Source organism: Drosophila suzukii, chromosome 3, assembly GCF_043229965.1.
Source record: "Drosophila suzukii chromosome 3, CBGP_Dsuzu_IsoJpt1.0, whole genome shotgun sequence".
Lineage (NCBI taxonomy): Eukaryota > Metazoa > Arthropoda > Insecta > Diptera > Drosophilidae > Drosophila > Drosophila suzukii.
Window position 1 is genome coordinate 65,586,248 of NC_092082.1, and position 12,364 is coordinate 65,598,611.

The window sequence follows — 12,364 nt, forward strand, 5'->3', positions numbered from 1 at the left end:
GAGGTCGTTGGCGCGCTATAAATACGTGTCATGTCTGCCTTCCTGTGGACTCCGCTCACTGGCAACCCTTCTTCGACTTGGGAGGAAGATTTATGGGGAGCCACATACGCGGGTTATGCCGGGCTCATGATTTTAATTTCGCAGCGCCGGGGTTAATTGCCATTAAACTTAAAATGCTTTGTGGAAAGCAAGCCCGATCCGCGGGGCAGGCCTAACTACGTTTTATGATGAATTTGGGAATTGCTAAGATTTTATGCGCAGTTCGGGGCCCATAAAACTTTTGGCTAGGCCAGCCCGATCAAACATTTACCCAAGCTGTTGGCCAAGAACCCTTTCTCCTCCCCCCATTTTCTAGCACTCGAAAGTTACGGCATTGCAACACTGTTTTTGGCCCTGTACATTATTTTTGCATATTTGCTGCCATTTATTTGCAACAAGAGCAAGAACAAGAAGCGGAGCGCAAATAATAAAATAAAATGGTTAAATTATGCATAAATAGCGCGAAATGTTAAGCAAAGTGGGCAGAAGGCAGGGGCGGGGGCGTGGCAATAACAGCTGACTCCTGCCGGCGGCAGTACGCATCCTGCCACTCCCACTTCGCCGCCCACCGCCCCCATTTAACCCCCTCTGTGCCATAATTCTTGCGAGTCTGCGCCAACTGAATGCGTAATTAAAATGTTGCACAAAGCAAATGTTGCACTGGCAGGGTAACAAAAAAATGGCAAAAGGGGCCAAGGACAGTAATATAAGGAAATTATGACTTGGCATTACCCAAACGCAGTGCAGAACGTGCCCGAAATATGCAAAACACGGAAAAGGAATGTTTCGAAGCTCAGTGACAGAAGTGGAGTTCTTAAACAAGGACCCGGATGAAAACAACAAGCAGAATTAACAATGCCAGTACCCTGAGAAGGATGCATCCATTCTTAAGAAGAACACAACACCTAATTTTCACTTTTATGTAGTGACAGTTTTTAAGTTTTGAAACTTTGTTTATCATGGCATTTTTCTTCTTCTCTAAACAATAGTAAAAACTTATTTTTTAAGTAACTTTAGTATTATTTGATTCTGCAGCCACCGTCTTTGCTCCGCGTCTTCTTTCCATTCATTTGTAGGGCAGAAATCTTATGTTCGTCAATAAAAATCGAACTGCAATTTTTTTGTCTCTTCCAACGATAAATTTTTTGTGGTTTTTGATAAGTTAGAATATAACTGTTTTAATAATTGAATTTGTTTTGGTAAAATAAAATCTATGAAAAAGTCAACTAACACAAATTAAAAAGTTAAGGAAATATAAAAACATAAGCTTTAAGCTTTCATTATTTTGACGATGATAAACCATAAAATAAAATAAATCATTGTTTAAAATTTATCGCAGTATTTAATTGTAGTCCTTGGTCTTTTTTATTTTGCATAATTTATTTTGTATTCGATTGCGGTTGCCAGCCACATTAAATTGGTTTAATTGGCACACCTGTCATCATTGGTTTCTATGAGCTGGTCCGCTCTTTATAAATTATTTTTATATTCAAGCATCGTGGCTTTTGAAAGGCGTATAGGGTATATTTCAAACTTACCGAACAAAAGTGGTCCAAATAAATCAACACTAATTTGATTTTAAACGATGAATGCACTAATACGAATTAAAAGAGACAAAGTGTCAGTTTTCATTTCGCAAAAGCCATAGCTAATCTGGCACAATTTTGCTAGTTTATTTGTATTTTTTAAGCGCCATCAACAACCATTTTACTTGACTAAGCCACGCGGCATTTAACCGAATGCAGATAATTAATTTCATTGCACATTGAGCTGGTGCTAATTTAATAATATAGTACAAAACGCTTTGGTGACTTTTTCTATTGACACATTAATTAATTTGATTGCCAATATAGTACGCAAAATGGCAAAAATTCCAATTTGGTTCATTATTAGAAACTAACTGAAAATTTGTGCAGGTTTATTGAACTGAAGAAAAATTGAATTAGTTTTTCATTCACTGGTTTTAAACAATGGAGTATAATTCAAAATGTTATAAATGAAATTGCCAATTTACGGCTCTATTTGATAATTTTTCAGCACAGAAAAAAACAAGTCCTGAAATCAAAAAACATGTGCTTGCATCAAAAACTTTCATAATACAAATGAGTTAAAAAGGCTTTTTCTAAACCCATTAAAAATGTACCTATATATATATCCAACTTGTGAAATTTTATACATTGACTGAAATATTTGGTTTTATTTACTGAAATAATCAATACAAATATTTTATATTATTTTCTGCCTTCCAAAAAATATTATTGGTCCTAAATGTATATCTCCATATTTCCCTAAGTGTACCCTCATCTAAAAATGTCATAAAACACAACCCTTTATTGCTTGTACTTGGTTGAGCAACTAAATCCTCCGTGAAAACCTTTAACACGCCCACAACTTTAGTTTTCAATACTCGTAAACTTTATCCAGGGGAATGGGAAACACCAAAGAGAAGATAAAATGAAGATCATAAAACGAATTTGTAAACACCCTTCTAGTGAAAGTATTATTTGATAACCATTTAAATGGCATTAATATTAACTGGGCTCAAAACTAAAAACCCATGTAATAAATAAAGTAATATTTTTAAAGAAAAAGCTTGCTTGTTCTGATAACTTACTTATTATAATAACACCTGGATTTTTAACCAATCGCAGATTTATTTTCCCTGTTCTTTCACCCAGACTAACAATACATTTGACCCAAAAATAGATTTTGTTTGGGCTATTATATTTAACTCTACAATCGCTTTAAGCTAAGCTTAATGTACAGAAAATAGCGGATGTATAATTCAATGGACGGAAACCTTGGCTTGTTAAAATATTCCCATTCTAATTTTGGAAGCTGAACGCTGACGTCTGGGAAATGTAAGCCTCAGGGCAAATTTAACCAGAATACCAACACAAAGTAAAACAGGTGTGCTGTTATGTAACCCTCTGAAAGGGTATCGAAGGTGGGAAAATGTTTACCGTGGCGCCTAAACAAACAGTGCATACTTTTGGACGCCACTGTTGACACATGCAGGGCGTGCAATAATGCGAGCCACCGGGCGTGTTGTGGCCGTGTCAAAAGTATATTGACTTGGAAAATTTAAATTCACCCCTGCCTAGCGCAGAAACAAAGTAAGGAAGCCATGAAAAAGGTTGTTTTGCGCGGGTGCTGAGAAAGGTAAAAGGTAAACACTCTTTGCCTGGCAACAAGTTTTTTATTGCTTACCAAATGAGCAAAAGGGGCGGAGGGGGTCCTGCGAATATGGTAAACATCGCCGTGCTAAGTTTGCCAATCGGAACTTTCATATGCCATACAAAGGCGGTGGGCAATAAAAATGCATTTTTTATTTGGCTTAGAGATTTATTCTTCCGAAAAAAAGGGGAGGGCGCACAAAACGCGAATTTCTATTTCTTTGCACTACGTGATTTGCAATTTTCCAATTTCCCAAGAGCCGAAAAATAAAGTTCCACCCCGCCCCAATCTCGCCGACTCTGTTTCAGTTTGTGGTATATCAGGGCAAACACACACGCGGTTGTCCACACGGCAAATGTCGGCTGCCATTTGATTTTTCCTCAGCAATTTTATTTGCCAGTCGCGATGCGTATTTTATACATGACTACAGCGCGTATTCACTAAGGAATAACGCTGGGGAAATTGGCTTGAACTTGCTTCAAAATGCTGGATGTGTTACGTTCATTTTTAAAGTAGCTTGTATTAAGACCTTAATTTATTTAAATTTCAAGAAATTAGTTATTAATATCCCATATTTGGAATTTTGAGAACACTAGATTTCATTTAGTACCTATAATAAAATTAAAACTTTTGGATTATAAATTTCTATTCAGCTCTTTAAGTATTGATTATTTTAAAATTCAGGATTTAGTTTCCAGTTTTCCTAACTGCAACAAACGTTCAATGGTTAATTAATTTACATTTTCTGTTTCGCAAATTGGGCATTTAATTTAGTCGAACTTTACTGTGGCGGCTGTAGTGATTTGGTAGCATTTCGGCTTCGGTTTGTTTGCACTCCTGCATTTGTATTGCATTTTATTTACGGGTTCTAGCTGTCCTGGTTGTTGCTGTTGTTCGCGCATTTCCCTGACGCGATATGCACTTCCTGGTCTGATACCTCAACTTTGTATTTCCGCCATTTCTTTCGACTTTCATCCAGGAGATGGGGCTCAGGCCAAAGCCGTGGCCGTATCTGCAGCTGGAGCACTACGATTTCTATTTTAACGCTGCCAAGGCTGCGCTCGAGGCCAATAAATATTTTTTGGCGCACGCGATTTCTTGCCCCATTTTTTGTGTTCTTTTTTTACACCCGGTATTTGTTGCGGACAAAGGTATATTGAATCCGCTCGGATGTATTTAACGAGCGGAAAATATCAATCCATAAGATTCTGAGTGTTTATTGATAATGTTATCTTGCCTTCCGAATTCGTGAACTTCCTTCGTTTCTCCTATTTTCAAGTTTGCTGTGGTTGATAGCCTATATCTATTAAATACTTAGTGGTCTAATACAATTCAGTAAAATAATTGTGTAAGGATCACGATTCCATTTCTGATATTTATGACAGTTTTCACTTAAAGTAAAAATATTTTATAATCTTTATAAAAATAAAACACAGAGAAACTTAAGGTCTTAACTCCTAGAAGTTGGGTTCTAAGTTTATTTCGCTTTTATTTTCCTCGCCTCGAGATGTTTCTGTTTCGGTTTTGGGTCTGGGCCTCGTCCTTCGTGTCCTGCTGCCATTGTCTGCCACACCATTTAATGTGTTTACTAGATAATCGAAATCATGGCAGTTTGTTGGTTTTATTTGTTGCATTAACACATTGCAATTGCAGACATGTGGGCTGCCAAGAAATTTCCTTTGTTTGCCCTTAAGTTTGCCTTCTAATTGAAGGGAGTGAGTTCACGTTTAATAGCAGAGCAAATGTTTTCTAATTCCAACTCGTAAGTTCGGTTTTTCCATTCTTGAGTGAGACACATGAAAGTTGTGAGAATTATTAGCAAAGTTAATTTCAGCTCGTCAAAGGATGGGGCGCCTTTAATTAATTTCGCTGCTCGTTATTAGCAGATTGAAGACAAAAACCGAAAACTTTCACAATTCGCACACGCACAGAGCAGCTGATGTGATGTCAGGCGATAAACTTGCCGGGGCGGAGTTCAACTATTAATTACGTAACGGAAATGCAAATATTTCAGCCAATTTGTGCCCGCAACAAAACACAGCTACGTGCAACACTTGCCAGCGATAATTAGCAAAAAGTTGCCCCTGCAACAAAGTTACAGCCAACTGTCTGGTGACACCCGTTTTCCACTGCAAATGTACCTGCGTCCTTGGATGCAAGGTGCTTCCTAGAATCCTGCGCCTGCTGACAGGTGTTGCCAGCATTTTGCATATGTCTTCCTTCCATTTCTGGCAACTGAGCACCGGAAATTGCTGTCTTTTTTCTCCCCGAAAGTTGCTGCCGTGGAAGGTAAAACGATTTATAATTTAGCTAATTTGATACAAGATATTTGTCGGTGTGCGATTTTTTTTGGTCCCCAGTTTAGCATGGCACTTTCGCTCGATCCAAGGACGCCTTAACTTTTATCATACGGCAAATATTTGGCTTGCACTTTTATTGTTTGCCAAAGTTGGCCAAAGTACAAATGAATGGGGTAGACAAACTATTGAGCATTGTTTTACTTTTGTTCGAAAAAATGTTTGCTTGTTGCATTCGGAAAGGGGAAGAATTTTTGGGTTGTTTACTTTTTTGTTGCAACGATTTCGTAATGAGAAAAGTTTTTGGCATGGCGAAAATGTTGCCGTCTGCCGGGTTTTTGGATTATACGGATTCCAATTTTGCATTAAAATGCTTTATGGTATTTGAGACACATTTTGTTTAGTAATTAAAGTATGGGTTAGTTTTGTGCTGGTACAAAAAAAAATAAGTACAGCTGGGGACAACAAGATAGCTCCTTAAAGTTCACTTGTCTTTTTTTGGCATTTTTAAGATACTAATATTAATATTTTTAAGTTTGATTTTAATTGTTGATGTAAAACTTTTTAAAACTAAACAAATTGTACAAAAAAGTAGAATATTAAGGGATTTTGTCAAACTGCAAGTTCAGGTCATGCCATTTTATTTTCAATCCGATAAAAGGAGGCAATTTGATCTGCAAGTTTTCAGATTGGCACGATTTTTAAACCCTTTGCACGGTTCAAAGTGTCGTTTTTTCTAACCACAATTGTTTGATTGTCAATATAAACGGATGTAAGGTAATACTTTTTCAAAATGTAATTTTATTTTAAATAATTTTATTATATTTCCGTATTACTCATTATGTTAAGCCACCCAATGGCCGAAATTGCCACACAATACCCAAAATCTATTTGTTCAATTATTTTGTAGCCTACTTTAAGAGATACATATTTAAAGATTACACTTTAAACTATTTCACGCTGGCCCATTTAATTTTTATTTGAACTCCCCAAGCAGAAATTAAAGCCAACTCATATCGGTAGATGACAATCCAACATAAGCTCAAAATGAGACCACTTGGGAGCAACAAAACGGCTCCTTTATCACGACTTGCTCGACTCCCATCTAGCTTTACTTTTTCACAGACTCCCTGACATGTTGAACGCTGTTGCAACATGAACATGCTGGGTACGGCCATAAAACTCTTGTACCAATCCCAAAAGCCCACTCTCGAACAACCCCAAATATGTCATTACGCATACGCACTGTGGGCGGCAACCGGGCCGAGTTAAACAAATGCGAAAAAGTCGAGAGCCCGGGACTCAGATCGCCAAAAAGCACACTGCGGCAATGCAAAAATTAATTTCAGCCAGCGGCCATGCAGCCAAAAATTTTCGACAGAAGCCGGCAACGCCTAATGTTAAGCAGGGCGTTGGGCTTTTCGGGGGCTTTTGGGGGTTTTTGGAGTGGTGGGCTCAGGGTTTTGGGCTTGGGTTCTCGGGTGGTAATGTCGGTTCTCCCGACAGTTACAAGTGCTGGTTGCGACTTGCCAAAACAGCCATGGCCAGCGAGCCAAACAAGCCGCATTAATTAGTGGCCAAGGACATGGACATGGACGTGGACGTAAAGGGAACCCTGACTCCGTTCTCGCAGCCCCCGCATTTTGCATTAACAATATTTTTTTCCGCCGGACTCCGTCCCACTGGCTCATGACAAATTGGACGTGCTCTCCCGAGTGTCCGGAGTGGCGAAGTTATTGCTACTCCAGTCGCCGGAGACCCCGCTTCCTTATCCTTACGCCTCCAACGCGGTGCATTTGTTTAGCGATATTGCCTCCATGCAATGTCCCGCTGCTGATATGCATTGAGTGCATTAGTTGCATGTGTGCACACTCAGAAAAAAAGGGTTCATCATTTTTAAGTGTCAAGAAAAAGTTTTTGAAACTTGTAACGCTAGAATACATCCATCTGCTCAAGATGCCACATAGGTAGCAGTATACCCGTTAATTTTAAATAAATATACACTTTTACAAAAAAATTTTAATCAAGTAACACGGAAGTGCACAAATTTCATAAGCCGTACAGAAAAAAGAATTAAAAATAAAAACAATGCATAAAAAAAAATTATTTTATTTGATTTTTGTGAAAATACAATTTTTAAGAACGTTTTATTTTCCACCTTTATTATAGAAAATTTGATTTGTTAACACATCAGAAACATTTATTATATCTTTAGGTTAGTTCAGTATGATCTAAACAATTTCAGAAACTTAATTAGCTTATTCTTAAAAATGTTCAGTTGTTAAAACAAAACGTGTCAAAATAATTCCCAATGTGCCTTAAAAAAAAGCTTAATACAATTTTTTTACTTATCTAGATGTTGCTTTGGGATTCAATTATGCAAAACTAATATCACTTATTTTTCATCCCTGATCACTTTGGAATTATTATATCAAATTAATAAAAAATTAACTTTCTTGACCATTTGTTTTAAACAATTTTTTATTAAATAAAGTTAGTTAAAATTGAGAATTTTTTTCTCCAAGTGCACGATAAAGTGTTCACGCCAATGTTTGTGTGTGTGAGTGCTCCGTATTTTGCGGCGACACTAAAAGCTATTTGTAAATTTCGCGGCTGCAATTATGTTTGCTGTGTCGTGTTGCCACCGCCGCCTCCCACTGCCTCCCACTGCCCCCTCCGCCCCCTTTGTCCACTTTGGGCGCACTTAGCACATATCTCTGGCCATCTCCCTCTGGCCCAACTTCCGGTTCCCTCGCACTTTTTTCTGGCCATGTGGCTTTGCTGGTTATTATTAGTTTGCTGTGGTTTTTTGGATGTGGCCGCTTTCTGTCTTGCTGACCACATCGTGTATATGCATGTAAACATGTAAATATTTACACCATCGTCCATAACACTTCGCACAGTGCTTGTATCAGTGGATCCCGGGAATTTTTAAAGCTTAGCTTGAATTTTGGCACTGTTTTCCGTTTCCGTTTACACTTTTTGCTTCGAAATATTTGGCACGTTCATCGCAGACACGGACTTTTTGTTTTACTAAACTGTTTTCGAAATTTCCACACTTTGGTTAGTTTTATGCGCGATTTTATATGCTTGATTTCATATTTAAATAAGAATTTATTCCGGTGAATAAATTACAATTTTTATGTCATATACGCCCGTCGGCAAAATCTGGAAATTCTTTCCAACAAAAATGTCAATTTAAACGGAGCATGCACTGGTGAAATTGTGTTTTTAAATATTTTATTATTGCTTCTGATGTGAACATTTTATAATATCTGAGTAGATGTACTAAAAACAGCAATGCATGTAAAACAAGAAAGTTAATAACATTTAACATTTGCTGTACAGCTAACTAATAATCACCCGTTAGTATTTTAAGTGAAAGCATCCGCTTCGCATACGAATACTCTTTAAGTTTACTAAATATTGAGGTTCAAGACGAGGGCAAAAAAATTAAAGAGAATCGCTCAATAATTCAGCGTTGTCTGTGTTAGCAGCTGCTGGGAAGAACTTCACCGATAGGTTTACCTGAAATGTGCCAACAAATTATGTTCACACTTCAACGAAGGCCAAACTTCGACGGCTGGCCATATCGGCAGACACTGGCCCACTATATCCCTCGCCTTTTTAGTGGGCCCACAAATCATTCAGTGGCATGAATTATTGCTGGGGAGCTTAGGACGTGCTCACAGCGTTAAAGTGTCATTACTGGGCTTAATGAGTCGGCGAACTGCACAAAAAACGAGACAAGAGCAGATACACACCACGCTGGAATAAAATGCAAAGAAATATGTGCAGAGGAACCAGTAAAAAGAGGCCAAGTCCAAAAGGGAAAGTAACAAATATGTAGCATGCAAACAAGCGCAAGCTACATTGCTCAATGTCTGCGTCTAATTTACGTTGCCAACGTTAATAAATAATAGTTCGTTCCTGAGATAACTTCCAAAATTGGGTATCAATGGGCCACTTAGGCAAAAAGATAAAAACGGTGGGACAAAATTAAAAATTATTTTAAATTTCAATTTTACACGCTTCATTTTATAGCTTATAACATTAATACTTAAAATATGTATCCGTATAGATGTAAGCTGAGTAAAATATTTTTCAAGGCATTTTGAAAATAAAATTGTTCAAATAAAATAAAACAAAATTGTAAATCACTGAAATAATACATGGATGATTATCACTGCTAAAAATGTTCTTCAAAATTTCCTTAGAATCCTTAGGTAGGTGATATTTTTCGTGAACACATTTAAAACTGGCGCACCAAAGACAACAGGACCTTTAGTTCTGATATCAACATTTGTGAACAAAATTTGTAGCAGTGATAATTCAAGACTATCTATCCTTAACTCAAGACACCCTTTTGCCTTTATTTCAAACCGGTTCCCATGATTTTAATAAAAAGTTCTATCATTCTGTGGTACTAAGTACTAAGAAATCTGATAACTATTGTATTTATTAACCAAAATATTGGTACTTTTATTTTCAAAAACAACACCGTGACCCATTGCTTCTTTCAAAGGGATGCAGAATTATTTATCTTCTAAGTGACCACAGCTTCACCTGCCGATTAGCCACATCTTCATGTGGAGGAGCGAACCTATTAACACTGATACGCCACGCTGCCTGTGGCTAAGTGCAGTATCAAGGATCTTGAGGCACTGGAGCCAGAGGCACCATCGCCACATAAATTGCGGCACCCAAAATGCATAAACCAAGCATGTCGCGCAATCATTTTCAGCTGCCACGTGCCCCGGCATACATTTCGGGCACTTTATGGGGCAGGGGCAGGGGCAGGGGCAGAGTGTAGTTGGCCGCATGCTACTTTGGCCAAAAAGGAACAAACAAATGGCCAGCGGCAGATGTGATGGGAGTGGCCCGAGAAATTTTAAAGCTGATTACTCAATAACTTTACTTGGGAGTGCATAAAATGCGGAGCATATCCTTCGAGTGCATAACTCCTTCGGCACTCCGTCCGCAGGAGGCCAGGAGCAGGAGCAGAGCTTTCAGCTGCCTGCAAGTCGCTTTATGTGCACTTAAATTGTGTTTGTTATTAAAGCCGGCGAGGAAGCAGCTCCTCGGGAATCTGCTGCTGTTGTTTTCACTTGGACCAAATGAAATTTATGCTCAAATTGAGTTGCGTCCGTGTGCGTCGAAGTGTTTTGCAGGTAAAACGCAGTCAACGGGTCCACGTGCCCCCCCAGCAGCCTTTTTCACGTAATTTGTGACACTTAAGTGAATAATTTATGCTTGCAACATAATTGAGTTGCACCTGCCTCCGTTTTCTGTCTTGGCTATAACAGCAACCTTTCTTAGTGCCAAGCACTTAGGGGTCAGATGTGCACAAGAATGTGTGGAAGACGTTTCCATAAAAATCATATAAATATTTTAGGGATTTATTCATTTAAATGCCTAATGCTTTTATTCCAAGCCAAAATTAAATTTGCGAATAAATGAATAATGGTAAAAAATTCTAGTTAGCTGTAAAAACGTACTCAAACATTTTTCAGACCGCTTTTATGTTCCTTTGTATTATAAAATCTTTCAAAAAATATAATTGAATAATTTAAAGCTAACATCTCGTAATAATACACTACTATGAAATGTTTTTTAAACAAGCATTGTATTACAAGTGAACCGTGCAAAAACAGAAAGCACGCTTATAAATTCAAAAACTCCAGAATTACAAAAAAGTAAGCTCCATCAGTCATCATGAAACAAACGAAACGAATAAATATTTATATACAATTTGTGTTATTTATTTATTTCATTTGGGCTCAATTTCCATTGAAATTTAACGCAATTTATTTTTCAGCAGCATGAGTTATTCAATTTGGAAATTAGGAACAAACTTTTTGTGCCATGAGCTGTCAAAGTCACTCCGACGAGCTCAACATAGCAGATATAAAAATGTATTTAAATAAAAAACCGTTGAGTTTGTGGATATCCCCCCTAATGGTCAGAGATTCAAACAATGAAATCCCGCGTCCGCACATAAACCAGAATCTTTTATTATGTTCTTATTTTATTATTTAAATGTACAGTAAATTCAATTAGGCCGCAGTTAAAAACAACGGGCGCGAAAAAAACGCGGAATACATGCACATAGCAGAAATTCAATTACAACCGCTAATGCCACTTGTATTGCCTGAAGGCCCGGCCACAGACTGTTCAGCTCTAAATACCTGTAATCCGGCAAATTTAATTTGATAAAAGTTGAACTTCAATAAGCGCCAAAGTTGCCATGGTCGTCGGCCATTATAATTGTGGTTGTTGTGTGTGTGCTGACCACTTTTTGTTAAGCGGCCGCCGCAGTTCAGACCGCAAACAAATATGATCAGACATCCGACGAGTGACTGCGATAAGCAACAAGCGGGGGGAACCCCCTACGACAAGTGGCAACACGGCGGATGAAAATGGCTTATGCTGGCAAACACTGCCGGGCACGCACCTACACACTGCCCTCGGGAAATATTAAACTAAAAAAACATTTATGTGCGCTGCATACTTTTCTGCGGTGGCGGAAAAAATTCATCATCTATACTGGTTACAAAAAAGAAGCTCCAAACTATTAGTGCGAAAATATGCAGCTTCCAAAACATATTAAATTAAGTGTCTATTTACAGAAAATTCAGTTAAAAGCCTCGGTCAGGGTAAGCTGACTTTTTGTTTAACACTTACAGCAAACTTGATGAAATAAATTAAACAATTTGCAATTCAGTGCACAGTACTGGCCAAAGTAAAATAAATAAAACCAAAAAAGCGGAATATTTTTTTTATAAATAGTGCTAACCCACATGAAAAAGTAGTAAAAATGTCGAGGTTATAGGAAGCATATTTAAACCGTT